At 41.7% G+C, this 15,619-nt stretch overlaps 1 protein-coding gene across 12 annotated transcripts in view; it reads left to right on the top strand.

Annotated features, from left to right (window-relative positions):
* apba2b (amyloid beta (A4) precursor protein-binding, family A, member 2b) overlaps positions 1 to 15,619 on the top strand; it is a 48,366-nt gene that overhangs the window by 14,515 nt on the left and 18,232 nt on the right. For 6 of the 12 annotated variants that reach the window (XM_078085175.1, XM_078085169.1, XM_078085171.1 and 3 more), the window contains exon 2: positions 4,007 to 4,057. The exons of 3 other annotated variants lie outside the window; for them this stretch is intronic. The gene's annotated coding sequence lies outside the window, so the exon portion shown is untranslated. Of the gene's footprint in view, positions 1 to 4,006; positions 4,058 to 14,703; positions 14,828 to 15,619 lie in introns of those variants that run through there. 3 more of the 12 variants (XM_078085170.1, XM_078085173.1, XM_078085166.1) reach the window with 1 other exon arrangement.

Raw genomic sequence — 15,619 nt, 5'->3', positions numbered from 1 at the left:
AAGAATTCAACAGGTGTGTGAAAGGTGGCTGTGGAGATTATCTCAATGGATTTCTTTGAGCTTATGTGGGAAAACATACAATGTACTCAGACTGTGCTTTCAAATCCTGATGAAACACCTGGCGTTTGCTGACGCAAGATCACATGTGTTATTTGAAATATTTATTTCTTTACACACACATATCAGTACAAATATCTATGCAAATTAATACAAGATCTCTGTTGCTGATACAAGTATTTTATCTGTTGTCTACTAGTCCTGCTAATGTGCTCAACTACAGGGAATTAATCAATCGGGAGAGTTGTGTGTTAGAGAACTGTGAGCAAAATGGCTTTTCTTGTCTGGGAGATAAGTGGCAAACCATAGTCAGACAATACATATGCTCACTGAATAATGAGGGTTCACACCCAAACAGAGTTCCTGGTACCTCTGCGAGTAGATTGCACATCATTAAACACACTCGCCACAGTGATAGTGCTTATTCTAAATTACAAAATGGGCAAAATGGTTTCTTTTACAGCACAAACACCTAATGACAGTAAATTAGGCTCATCTTCGGATGTGCCTAAAAGCTTTATATAATTTTTATATTTTTCAGGGGTCTTTTGTGAATATATTTTCTAAAAACGGAAAGCGATAGTTTGGACTTTGTATTCAGACAACGTTTCCATAAAGAACCGTACAGCTCAAGACACTCAACAACAACACTGTACATATAGTAGTTTCATTAAACTAATTTGCAAAGTACAAAGAGTTTTGCACAGCGTCGGGTTTTGGCTGGGTCGGCATTTCAAAGGTCGGCAAAGAGGTTCCTCCTCAGCAATCAGCTCAACAACAGTCCGTGGGCTCGGTGCTGCACGCTGAGATTGGAGCCGTCTGCGCTGAAGTTGAAGCTTACTGAGGAATACTGATGAGCGAATGCATAGACCGGTTCTGCTTATTCACTTTCCTTTTGCGGTGTACGGCAATATTGTTGACCTAAATCTCCGCTTGAAGACCATCACAGGAATAATGTTGCATGAAATGTGTTTCCTGTAAACAACGCTGCACAGAACTGCGAGTAAAGCTGAAGGTCAGGGCATCCTGTAACTGGATTGCAGTTGGGCTGAGAGCCCGCTCGATTTATCCTCCGTTCCATCTTTACGCGCCTCAGGTCTGTAATTCAGGGAGGAGAGCTTAGTTATTGCTGTGGGACGGGAGGTCAAGATGGCAACCCTGTAAAAATGTTGACGGGTGTAAAATGCCAGGGAACAGCTTATGCAGGGTTTTAAAATGAACAGGGACCTGTAAGCCTTTGCCTGCCTGCCATCGGTGGTGTGCGTACAAGTGTGTTTATCTGTGAGCTTGTTTTCATGTCTATTTTTCTCAATGCATGTTTAGTACTGAGGGCTGCAGGCAAATTCTCATTAGCATGCCTCTGTTTACTGTTCATAACAAATAGCTCTAAAAAAAAAAAAAAATTCCCGGTGTTTTAAAACATTACAACATATGAAGAAATAGGTTTTCTTTCACTTATGTACGCATTCATTAATTTTCCTACTTTACTGAAAAGACAATTATAATCGCAATTTATCCACCACGTTGTGAATGATTAAAATCAGCAACTGTCTGTGATTACATTTCCATTTAAATTATTCTTGTTCAGGCCAGTCATATTTTTTCCAGTTATTGTCAGATAGCTTGTGAAGATAGCGTTTGCGTAGCGTCAGTCTGCTGCGTAGTTGTTGTGTAATTTAATTCTTTACAGCACAATATAACAAACCCATTGTTATTAGTCAGGAATTATCTATAATGTGTCTATGACATTAAAAATCAGACCCAAAGGCAACAGTATAGTTATTGGTATAAAAAATAAAGGAATTTATGTACCCGCATTTGAATGAATGAAATGTGTTTTCCTGCGTTCGCTTCACAGTATCTAAGATGATATGTTGAGGCTGCACACGATTCCTAGAGATGGTGCAAGTCTTTCATCTTTCTAATTTATATTTTTATATTCATTGCGGTGGTGGTAAAAGTGAGTGTTTTGTCTCCATCACAGTATTGTTTGCCGTGTGCAGCAGAGTGAGTCGGACCTGTTGGACTAATAGCAGCCTCGGGGCTGCATGCAAGCAGGAGCTGGGGAACAATGGTGAACGAGAGCGCTGGTTAGATTGGAGAGACGCCATTTTGAACACAATACTTTTCAATATATCTTCTGTGGGAATAAACCTAAAATAATAATAAGAATAACATAGTGTTCTTTTTATCTTCAAGCATGTACATGTCCTGTGTAGGTTGAGGTAAACCGTTGATCAAAACTAGATCCTTGCAAATACAAACTATTGTGTGAGTTGCCATTGAAAATGAAAAATAAACATTTTGTGAATATGAATATTTCTACTAGCTGCAAAAGCAAGGCTGGTATGTTTGTTTTTTGTGTGTGTGTCAACATGGTAAAATGTGGTCCTTAAGGACCAGTAGCAGCACAGGCAGGCCAGTTCTACAGGTGTGTGTGGTTGAAACGTAGAGGTGGTCTGAAGCACTCGGGCAATTCTCATCTCTTCTCCATCACCTGCATTTACCAAACTACTCTGCATCATTCCTTCTCTCCCACATTTTGCAATATAAAGAGATGAATATCTGCCAAGAAGAGGCATAATAGTTTCTTCTAGTCTAGACGTCTCCTAGTTTCGAAGTCAACGTATGATCTGCAGTTATTGCAAAGTCAAGTGGAAATCCCTTGAAACGATTATTTGTAATTTCATCCCTTCTGCTACCGTCTCCATCACATCTTAAACCTAAAGGATTTCAGCATTTTCATACATTCGGCTTGTAAGTTCCGCCTCCCTCATGCGCACTAGATCACTGCGCTACCACCTGTAGCGTATTGGCCTTGCTAACAAGGCCGTACAATCACAACAAACGGATGTACCCATGTCCCCCCCCCCCCTCCACACTAAGGAACAAATTGAGCTCATGCAGATGGCAGAAAGGATAAGGTCGCCTTTGAGAGGGCTCTATAACATGGCATTAAGCATTAGAATTCTCATTCTAATACCAGTTCATCACTGACGTCGTAATGTGTCATTGATTTTATTTTCCACTGCTCGTTGACCGATAAAACGATAACAACAGGCAGCCGATTCGCCATCATAAGCAACATTACTTGAACTATATCGATAAATTACAATTCTAATTCCCTCTCTTCCTCTCTCTCGTCCTGTGCGTAGGCTTGTCCGGATATTCTCCACACTGTTCATAGCGTTTATGCTTATATTTAGGTTGGAAAGAAAATGTGTAATGGCAGGAAAATCCCTGCACCTGCCTAGTTATTACCCCGTTCTGATTACTTCAATCAACCTAACCCCTGCTGATTTTTGCAAAAGGGCAATCAAGCCGACACCAAGAGTGTGCGTGCTGTTGGTGTGTTTGCTGCTTAATCTGCTCCAACTGCTGAGTGGGGAGAGCAACTTGTGGCTGTCACAAGGGGACTCGGGCAGGAAGGATGAGATGCGACATTTGGCGTTGGCTCAGTGGCAGATGGTGAAGCCGTGCTGTCAAAGTTTGTGAGAATACGGCAAGTGTTGCAAGTTGCACTCTTTTTACCAGCCAGTCCCTCTCATAGAGCCACACCCATGCTTCAAACAACAGTAGTCCGGTGATGGGGCTTTGTTTTGAAGTAGAATTCCCCCCCAGCGGAAACGCTATCCCACATTGTGTCTGTAAAATATTTGTGTGGTGAAGGAAGGTCTGCACAGGATTGAGACACTAGTTTAATCAGTAGCATTGTGCAAGTGCAAACACGTCTATTATTTAATTTGGGTCCTTATTCCCGAGTGGAACAGCGACTGTGGAGAAGCGTCACTCTGCTTTGTGAACCAACAATCCCACTTCTCATCGACTCCCCTCACATCCCGCCATGGAATAACAGATCAAACCTCAATCTTCCAGCTGAACTGTGTCTTTTATGTGAGTTGTCTGTTTGATGCTCGGTGTGATGCTCTTTTTCCTTTTTGTGTTTCAGGTCATTGCCTGGAGCAAACGGGAGAGCTGCTCTGCCTACCTACGGATATCCGTGAGTTGGCTTGGCAGGTTATTGCAGTACACTGAAGAGTGTTGGAGGAATTGCTGTAGTGCCACTTGAAAAGCAGCCACGGTCTCCCACATTGTAGTTTAGACTTTAGACGGCAGTAATGATGGCGATGACCACGGCCCAACGTTGTGTGTTTCTCTCTGTATCGCTGCGATCATGTCGTTGGGCTCTGAACAGACGGACAGAGCAGCCTGTGGCCTTCAGGGAGCTCTTCAACTCGCCTGGCCGTCCACTGAGTCATGCCACCGCAGCAAAGAGACAAGCAGGGAGGACATTAGGAGACAGACTAAGGGGTAAAAGAGTGGAAGGAATAGGGAAGTGAAGGTATTTGGTTGTGTGGCGCTTTATTTAAGTAGGCCGTGACCAGGTTACTTTTCTTGGTGCTAAGGCTGCATATTGCTTGTGTCTAATGTTTTAAATTATTCTATCCATCTCTCTGGTGGAGCATTCTCTGCCAATAGTGCAGTACACGTTAAAAGCAAAAATACAAAATCATCCGCACATATTCCAATACTTGTATTAGTAGTTTTGAAAGATGTCATACTTTCCTGTTTTGCAAGGACTGCACGAAAAAAACAACCACACAAACCTTCATAACAATTTGTCATTTTTGGAGCACTTCATTCACCACCCGCTAAGTAATTGAAATTAGTTGCTGAACTGAGTAGAATGAACCTGATTCATTTTAATAATGACAGTTGAAGTTGTGTTATTTGTGAATATGTTAAGAATGTTACACTGACATTATTGAAATATTGGGATGGATACACGTCTACATCACTAAGCTCAAGGACCGCATGAGGAAGTGGGGCGCTTGCGTGCTGATGGAGGAGGACGGGGAGCATCATGTCAGAAGCAGACCGAGGACACACCGTTCGGTGCAAGGCTGGAGATAAAAAAACAACCTTTTGAGCAAGCCACCGTGTTGTGTGCCTCTCAACACTGCCTTTATCATCATTTATTAATATTCCGCTAGAATATTCATCCACCGTGGTACAGCGTCATCCTCCTAGAGAGAGAAATGACATCACCCCGACACCCAACAGTGTATCACAGCCTTTGTGAATATCGTCCATTATCCACCAACGTCTTCCATCCTTTCCGGTCGTTTGTGGATTTCGACCGCACACATTTTCTACGAAGGGATTAAAAGCAGACTGAGTTGGGCTTCAGATTTTAACCCACACAAAGGAGCCGTGAATCCCCGACCGGATCACTGGCATGAGCCTCACAGCCACACTCACTCTTGAGCAGGTCCGTAAACGGCCTCCGCATCGGCCTCCGTCCATCTGTATGTGCCTGATATGGTGAATCCGTGGCTGTTTGGTTACATATGGGGGACTTTAGCGGCAGTCGAGTTTTTGCATGAATGCATTTGCAATTTGACACAGCCAGTGCAGTGCAGAGACGTGTGCTCGGTCTGCCAGCTGCCAGGCTTCACTTATTTTGATGAAACCCTTTGAAGATGAAGAGAAGGACAAAAAGAAAAATCTGGCACAGGCGTAATTTGTTGTAAATCATCAAAAGCTAGAGCGGCTCCATTAATGTGTTCGCTAGCTCGGCGATGCCACACTGTGAAAGTACCAATAATTAACCCCTAAGTCAGGGTGGAATTGGACACCACGCTATGAAGTCGCTCACATCTGTCATCAAATACTTTATGCTGTTAACTTGTGAGGAATCATCTGTGCTGTCTTCTGCTTTCTTCAGTTCTTCTGAATTGCAATTATCTGAAAACATAAACGCGTGCACGGTATTTTGTGTGTTTGCACTGTACGGTTGTGTGCCCCCAAAACATGTCGCGATGAATACGACCAGCCGGCTAGAAGTTGTTGTATAACTCCTGCAGTTGTACATAGAAGGTCAGCGTGCGATGGGTCATTAAACTCGTAGTTGGCAGCAGGTTTTTCCGCTTTCCGATTATATTGGCAGAAAAGAAAGCAGCAAGTATGATTTAAAGAGATGACCCGGTCGTCGACGAGACATGGCTGAGGTGGTTGTCGTGATTCATGTTATCGGGCGATATTTCCAGGCTACATACTACTTGTGGACTAAACGTGGGACTGGTCCATAGTTTTACTTTTAGAGCAGAGTGGAGCGACCAGACGCAGAGTGATGTGATGTAACAGGATTCAAATGAGAGCTGCATTAATCCAGATTTCTGTCGTCATGAGAAATGTGCTGTGTTTGGTCAGCCAGTGCTGTTCTGTCCTTGCTCTCTCTTATGATCCTTGGCTGCATCCCAAGGGACAGGGAAATTAGTACTCCACACATCACAGGAAGATGTCTGAGGCAACGTATCTACAAGCTGCCATCTTTGACATTGATTTATGTCTCCTCATATCTGACCTTTCCTAAAATGACTACAACCACTTCCCTAAATGAGCCATTTTGTACCCGCTGATGGAACATTCGCATACATTGAAAATGTCTTTTTTTGGATATCTTTGGGATAATATGTCAACTGTCAAAGTCGATTTTGTTTACACAGCCCAAAAAGTGAGTGTGAGAGGGGATTTTCGGTCATTATAACCTCAGTCAGGATAAGAAGAAACTTTGAGCAAACATGGTAGAAAATAGGAAGAGCAACAAAGAAGGGATCCAGCCTGGAAAAGGTGGTGTTGGAGGGGGGCATTGCTACACATTATTTGCCCACACAACATCATTCAGTAGTCCTCTTTTTAATTGTCTGCCGCATTGGTGCAACATTTCTTTTTGCTAACTTGCTTTTCCGCTGCAGCTCTTTCTCTAGCATTGGTCTCCTGTTCTCTCCCATCGTGCCCTGTGTACAGAGCACAACTGGTTCAACGATTAGTCCATTCGTGCGTTCGCTCCTTAACAGAAAATAAACTACTTTGATAATTAAATCATCATTTAGGTCTTTGACTTTGAATAAAAAATACAATCTCTGTTTATCTTCCCATTTGTGAAGATTTGCTACTTTTCTTTGTCTCACGTTAACAAAAACTGAAAAGCTTCAAGTTCAGAAGAAAAATAGACATTTTGAAGACATCAGCCTGGATGCCCCCAACTTTCCCCCATTTTGCGATATGTTAGACCATAATATATAGTAATCAACAGACTAATCCATAATGAAAGTCTAAATTCAATCCAAGACATCCGCATACTTGCATATATTTGCAAGTATATTGGCCAATAATCCGCTTGTTACTATTAGCAGTGAATTGACAATAATTATTAACTCACTCAAATTAGCAAATAAAGTCATGAGTTGAGCCTCTGTCATGTCTCTGACATTTAAGCAGCTTTCACAATACAGTCCTCAACCCCAAATCCTCATACTTTATCTAAACATTTCATGATATTGCAATATAAAATATACAATAATAGAGTATATTTCACAAAGTTGCAGGGATGCACCTCGGTAGTGGCGACTGTGACGAGGGCTACTCTTGTGCTCCTGCGTGTGTTGCCTTCAATATTTAAACCAGGCAAACTGCACAGATGCGAAATCTGAGCAGATGCATGTAGACGTACCACACCGAGCCAAACCCGGGCACCCACTCTGGCTCTGCTTGGCACAGTTTCCACTGAGCAATGTGAGCAAGATTTCCCCAAAGAAATCTAGGTTTAGAAATACGCAATCTTAAAATAGCTTTGGGTATCGTACATTATTACAAAGCAGGCCTGCCTCCTCTGTCAAGCTGCTCTTGCTGCTGTGATTGTCGCCTTGTTTTCTCCGAGCTCGCACATCTGAAAAGATTCCCAAACATCATTAGCATAGCTTTTTAGTCCATGTCAAGAAACTCCCAGATGACTTATCTGTCTCTCAAAAGTAAATGCAGTTAAAAAGGGATCATGCCTTTTGTAGATTATGCAACACGCGCGAGGAGAAATTGCTTTGACATTCGAATGTATAAAAGAACAGTTGCTGGGGAATACGGGAACCTACAGACACAAGTCGATTACAATCTTCCATCCTGACTGTGTGTTTCTGCCGGGCTCATTAAAGAATAAAGGATGTCGGAAGGCGTGACACTACCCACTGAATCTGCCACTACTTCAGGAGGACTGATGAAGACATGCGTGCCCACAACACGCTAAGGCAGATGCAACATCGCAGAGGCAACCGTGCAAAATGTTCCCACGCGGTCTCATGCGGCCCTCAATACCCACACACAGATGTCCTTGCGACACGGGGACTGCACTAACCATCCAAAGCAAGCCTCTTTGTGTCCCGTTTATCTTCTTGTTCTGGTCAGGAGTGCTGCTGCTCCTCTGTGTGGCTGTGCAGGCGCTGCGTGCGCGATAAGTCCTCAGCTCTGTCAGCTGGGCAGCAGTGATACTGAAACCAAACAAAGCTGTCCGATTCAGGTCATTCAGACACTTGCAGGTCTTCTGGGCTGACACATGGCACCACTGCAAAGCAAAGAAGAGTAAAACATTCAACCCTGCTGTATTCTTCAGAAGCAGATGCTGAAAAAACGGGGGAAACTGAGCCTCCGGCCTTGTTTTCAATTAGCGGTTAACTATAATATCACTTTGCTGCAGGGTTTCCAAGGACTTTCCATCCTGAGCATGTTTTGATGTGAAAAAATGAGGTCCGAGGCTGATTGAGTTTGCTCTATAGTACGTGTGGGTGTGTATTCCTTATTGTGATGTGGATGCTGATAAATCTTTTTTTTCCTGTTTTCCCTGAGGTGTTGTTTGAGTGACCGAACCCAGAAGTTATTTCATCTGCATGCCACCAGATTGGATTAGCGGGCCCGGTTGTTGCTGCTCAGCCTGTCTGTCTCTCAATAAGATAAGGGGATATTTCCCAGCCCAATATTGCTCGCTTCGTTCTGTGCTGCCACTGAATACAATGACCGTCAACACATTTAATGAATATTATTAGCATTTCTCTCAGGATTCTGTCCATGTGGAAGACAGGTTTGTGGGAGTAAAAGTAAACGCTGTTTTTGCCGTGGTCTAATATTGGAGTTGCCTCCTGGAGAATAGAGTTGATGCCGCCGAGTCTTGTCCAGTCTGTAAATCTAATTATGGGGCAACTGTCAGGTGTCTATTATTGCCTGACCCAGCCTGCAAGTCCAAGCCATTCCCGTTGTTCTGATTTGAAAGGACCTTATGGAGGTTAAAAAAGTAAGATAACTGCTGTTGATTGAAAGTTGGCATAGAATGAGGATTAAAGGCCAGAGGACTTCTGTATAAGGATCAATAAAAGCAGAAAAGGATCAGGTGAAGCATTTATGTTGTTCAGGAAACAAGTCTCGCCTTGATCTGTCCAGACCTTGGGGGGCCATTGTGAGATCAGAATGCTCTACGGCTGTTAGAAGAGGCCCTTGCAGTATATACTGGATCTTATATGGTTTTACTCATTCGTGGGTTGGAACTATTGCTAAGTGACGAAGAGTCAAAAGTCCGTTCAGTTCATATGTTCAGTGAATACATAAACCATGATATATTATAATGCAAAAGTGCCCAAATCACCTCAGTACAAATTAATTATATATTATAATTACAATAAATTAGTAGTATTAGAGTATTGGGATGGTTTCATATTAAGTATAATTAGCTCTCTCATATGTTGGAACAGTCACCACTTACTGGATTTTTATTTACTTTGGCATTGATTTGATCTAGATCATTTGTTACTTTCACAAGGAGGGCTTGGTTCAAATGTACTGATCAGTTCACTGGTGTCAACATGATACCAGAGTTTCTGCACCAATACTGACATTGATGCATTACTAATATGTTCTCTACAAAACATCATGTATCAAAAAAAGCCAAAGATCTTAAATGTGAATCTGAGTAATTATTATTTGCTAAAATAGTTGAAAGGCATGTTGGTCAAAAGACTAACTGTGTGTAGCAAACAGTGTTGCATCAGACCTTTTTGGCTTATTATGACCCTTTTGACTCAACATTGTGAAGGGCAGTAAATAAGACCGTTAACTGACAATGTACAAAGTGTGAAAAAAAAGACTTTACACAATCTATTCCTAATTGAAAGTATTGTAACCTATACTTTTTTTCTATTTAGATACATTTTCAATCTCACGACTCACTTTTTGAGATTAATGCTCTCTGTCTCGTTTCTCTGAGGATCCACACAAAAAATGACTAATCTGTCTTTCACGGCAGCAGTAAGAACAAACACAATTTGCACATTTAGCTGCTTCTCGTGAACTATATCATCATATCATCTTTTCATTTCGCTATTGGATTAATACACATGTATTTTGTTGTCAGATTTCCGCCATGTTGGATTGGTGTGCAGGAACTCTTCATTAAATCCTATTATGTCTGCAATGGTGGCAGTTCACAACAATAAACGGGGGATGTCAAGGCTGCTATCACTGTTAAGTTCACCATTTTTACATATTAGAATGACTTAGACTTCATTCTCTTTTTATCTCTCTCTCTCCCTCTCATCAGTAACCAAACCCTGTTGACAGCTTCAGTTAAACCCTGTGAAATTGCCCCAGTATCTTTCTCCCACTGGGCCCATTTAGCTGTGTTTAGCTCTCTGCAAGCTGGGCTTTCTGCCAGGTAAACTTTGGAGAGTGTTTCATGTTCCTGCTTAATATGTAGGCCAACCAAGCCCCCAAGTGCCACCTGTCCTGCCTCAGAGCCCACAAGCTGTGAGTTCACCTGATTGGCGCAGGTGCATTCATTGGCCGCATGCAACAAGTCTAAAAAAGGCTGAATGTATATTCGTCTCCTGCTGTGGTAAATTTTGGATTTGAACTTACTTAAAATGCATATTGCTGATGAGTTTGATGTCTTTGTTTACTCAAATACCAACTGGTCAACAACATTTCTCTTACATCTTCAACTTAAAACACCATAAATCAAATTGATTTGTCTCTCATTCGTATTTAGAACTCTGTGAATCTGCGTTGAGGCATGTTGCTTGTTGTCCTGAACCTGGACAATGTGCATGATGCAGGGCCACACTAAAAGAAAAACGTCCATCTGGGGTATTCAATCTGCTCCCACCTGTTGTTTTTGGGGTGAATTTACTTACTCCTCACACCAAAAGGGTTGCTGGTTCACTGGAAACCGTTTCTACCACAAAAGGTTACATTGGTTTGATTAATCTACACGTGTTTGTTCTGTAAAATGGATTACTTGATGATCGATTGAGACGGTCCTCCCGTGAGAGATTGCGCTGGGAAAATAAAGAGTTGCCATGGTAACGGTGGAGGAGGGTGTGTCTGGGCTGTCTCGAGGTGGCTAGATAGACGCTGGCAGGCAGAATAGCGAGTGAGCAAGCGGCTCATTCTGTGGTCCTTTGCCATTCCCGCTGCTCACCAAGCCTCCGCTTTCCTTCTCTTCCCGTTTCCGGCTATGCTCCTCTTGCCGTCGTCCCGAAGCGAGTGGGAGAGAGGAAGGAGAACAAATGCTGAATGTCAATGAGACAGCTGAGAGGAAACTCATTGTCTCTTTGTGATAGAGCCTTTATTCTTTGTTTTGCAAGCAACATAACTCGGCATGATCGGAACATTACGCATCGCATCTATCAGTACGTGTTTAACAATGTGGGAATGCTGTAAGGGTAGTGTGTAAGTGTTTACAGTGTCGTTTAATCATAGCTGACCCCAATAAAGATGACGAAAGATGTGAAAACTTAAAGTAGATGGTCTTTGGAAAACAAGTATGAGGATTTTACATCAGGAAAAGGGTTGTTCTTTTTGCAGTTATGCCGCTAATTATATAAGAGGAGGAGCTTGGCCGCAGTTAATGGTTGACTCCCAGTTGAAAGGGAAGAAGCTTTTTTTTACACAGAATGCAATATGGCCTCTTGGAGATAAATTCAACTTAGTAAGGCATCAAACAATCATCATTGTGTTGCAGGAAGCCGTCAAATATTCCAACCAATTTTCCAAACCGGCGCGCTAATAGGAAAATATGTCTATTATATGTGTCAATATGAATGCGGATATTTCAGTGGCCGTTTTGTGATTTCGCAGAGGCCATCTAGGATTACGGCCGTTGCTATGTGTGTGTTTTTTGTTTTTTTTACAACAAATGAACGGATTTAAAACGTATAGTAACTTAGTGACATAGACCTGTCAATCACACTAATCCCACCCTGCTATAAAAAGATTCCACTTTCTGGTAGGTTTTACTCTGAAAGGCGAAAATAATTTACTAAATGGAAATCATGCTGTATTGAAGACTTGTTATATGAAGAAAATATTGACTCGTAGACATCAATACAGCCAGACCTTCACAAACAAATCTTTGTGTTTTGTTTTGTGCAAAACAGGGCGAGAGGACAAAGTAATCTCTCTTCACTTGAAAGAGCGATTTCCTCTGTGCGGAGTAGCAAGGTCTCCCTCTTGAAAAAATTAAAATGGAGAAGCATATTTCTCTCCATTCTAACTTCCTCTCTGGAAACGCATTGAACGTGTGCGTATTCCATCATTGCTCGTCTGACCCTAACCATTTAGCTCCAAGAATTTAATGGTTTTAAAAGTTTTAGTTTTTCCATCACAACCACAATTGTGAAAGCAAATTACGGTCATCAGTGTTGTCTGATTCTGTCAGGCAGCAGAATTTACCTTCAGTCAGTCAAACCGATAGAAAGCGTATCATAACACGGCAGTTGGCTGTGTAGACTAAGGCTTCAATTGTTCAACTATGTGTATGATTCAAACAAGTTCCATAATAAAGTAGATGTTCTGCTATTGATTCATGCAAATCTATACGCTCCTGTAATACAATTGATGTCTATGCAATTAATTGAGTAATGAATCAGACAAAAGGCTAAAGACTAACTTAATCCATTCAATCCTTTGTATAACCTATAGTTTAACTACACACCAGTGATTTCCAGGTGTTACTGTAAATACCTCTGTGATTCTCATCCTCACACCCAAAGAGGATTTATTCATTTATGGGCTAATCAATAGAGCTACTTATTTCTGTCCTCCTCCATTTGCAGACAATTCGAGTAATCATGTTACAGTTCGGCTGATGATCTTCTTTCTTCGTGGCTCTCACACACTCTTCTGTCCTGCCTTGTCTCGTCCTTGTTAAGCCTGACTGTTTACATCTCTGGTGTGAACAGAGGTTGTATCTTAGAGGTCAAAACAGCGACGTTAGTATTACCGAGTCCCTCACTCTGACTAAGCCATCTGCTGCTTCTCTCCCCCTCTGTGCTCTATTCTTTACCTCTTCATACACACACTACGCGTATTCGTGCAAACACACACGATTAAGACGTGCGTCCGCCAAAGCAGGGTCCCAGGGTTAATTAAAGCGTTGAATATGTCTGAATGTGGAGCCCAGCTGCAGCAGAAAACGCACAATTTGGATGCTGCCGGCTGCTATTAGGTGTGTGTGTGTGTGTGTGTGTGTGTGTGTGTGTGTGTGTGTGTGTGTGTGTGTGTGTGTGTGTGTGTGTGTGTGTGTGTGTGTGTGTGTGTGTGTGTGTGTGTGACCTTTTTTCAGTAATGAAGGTAATCGCTTGAATCGGGGACCATATTTCAGCGCATTTATGTAGAAGCTCTGTTACGTGTGTTCTGTGGCCACTGCTTCTATTAAGATCCCCATGGGGCTGGAGCATGTTCCCGCATATGTTAGACATAGCGACAACCTATGCATGAAGAGACCAACCCAGACCAATGTGCACACACAATCTTTTCTAAAGGTCTTACTTTGTTGTAATAGAGTTGTGAAAGAAGACTTTTAAAGTCCTGACTGTGTTATAGCAATTTGCTTAGTTTGAGTTTGATTCGTGAAAAAAAAAAAAGAATGCAATTTTTAAAAGCAAAGCTTTTAGAACAAGAACACACCGATATTTATTGTTTGCCAATAGCACACGGTGGGCAGAGAAGATGGAATAATTGGGGGAAAGAAACGTGAATAAATTGGGCTATGCTTTGAAAAATGAGATGGAGTGCATGACCAAAGCCAATTTCCTTAAGTGATAACATAAAGGATGATTCTGTCCGATGTAAAAATGTCATTGTCATTTTTGCTTTTCTTAGTGAATGAATGATATGTTGCCTGTAAAAGAAGAGAAGAAAAGTTGCAGAGAAATATAATGAGCGACATCAGTGATCTGAAGCAGATCGCCCTCGCTGACTACCTCATAGAGGCACCTGTGTGGACACCTAGAACTGTTGATGTAAAGAATCAAGTCCAGATGAGCTAAAATGTTTCGTTTATGTTCATTTCTAGGTCTAAATATCACAGCTAAATTAATTAAATTAAACATACTATGTGTGCCTTTTAATCACCAAGGACCCCAACTGATATATATTATCATATTATCATCATTATTATATTTTTTGGTAATAAAACAAAAGAAACCTGAGAATGAAACCTCAAATAAATAAATATATATATATATATATATATATATATATATATATATATATATATATATATATATATATTAAACTTAATTAACTTAAAATTAAAAAGCGGATTATGAAACCCAAATAAAGAACCGAGGCTTTGAAATCCACCCTGTGCTATTGGCAACAAAGAGGAGGTTAGGGGCTATCAGTCCCTAAGGGATGCAGTTACCAATAGTTACCAATCCTTACTGCCAGAATTGGGCGGGGCTGAGTCTGCAGGAGGATGCTGGGATGTAGCGTGGAGGAGGAAGAGGGGTGGAGTCAGAGAGGTGCATGCTGTGTAGCAGCTGGTGGGGGAAGGGAGGAGCGAGGCCAGAGGGGAGGGAGGGAGGGAGGGGAGGAGGGCGGATGGGGCCGTTGTTCCAGCAGATCCCAGTGCTATTGTATCCCACATTCAAGCTCAGGACCTCAGGTAAGAGATACAGTTAGTGAATGATTTTCCAGACAAACGGAAGTTGCTTTTCATGTGCTGTTAAATGATCAACACTGCTTCAGTAGGTATACACTACATATGTTCAGTACATACATGTTTGACAGAACGTGTGTAGTCTTGTGTATTTGTGTGTGCATTTACAAGTACTTTGTGGTCAGTAACATCCTTAGAAGTGCTCATATTTATGTATATCATGTATGTGCCGTTAGACAGCAGCAAGTGGCCCCCGTGCTGATGTAATCTTTGTCCTCTGACTTGCCGACCTGTGGAATGACATATGAGTCCGTGTTCATACTGGTTGTTGCATTTCCCCGGAAGGGAAAAGCAGCAACAACACGCCTCTTGAGGGCAGTTGTTCATGACAACTGGATGGTGGGGATGGCAACACAATGGATGACAGAGTATTCTTGACGGAAAGGAAAATACTTGTTAGAAAGTTGTTGGAAAGCAGAGACGTCTTCTGGCATTCATTTTGGAATCATTAGGTGTGTGTATGTGTTGATGCTGGTTTGTGTGTTATTTTTTGGTTGTTTTTGAATTTGTTCATGATGATTGGGTACCCTTTTTTAATAAAATCCATTATATATTAGTCTTAGGTCAAGTATTTTATTCTTACTTTCCCATTCTACCTGTTCACTGCTGCAGTTGTGTAGCCTTTGCTTTTTTGCAACAGAACAAAGGCTAGAAAGACATGTGGTTTATCTAACAGTGATCAACTTTAATGATTTTATTAGTTTGGCTATTGATGGTGAAATTCTGCATTTGTGTTAT

The sequence above is a fragment of the Gasterosteus aculeatus genome, chromosome 12, assembly GCF_964276395.1.
Source record: "Gasterosteus aculeatus chromosome 12, fGasAcu3.hap1.1, whole genome shotgun sequence".
Lineage (NCBI taxonomy): Eukaryota > Metazoa > Chordata > Actinopteri > Perciformes > Gasterosteidae > Gasterosteus > Gasterosteus aculeatus.
The sequence above is the reverse complement of the archived record's forward strand: the minus strand, read 5'-3'. Positions and strand labels throughout refer to the sequence as shown.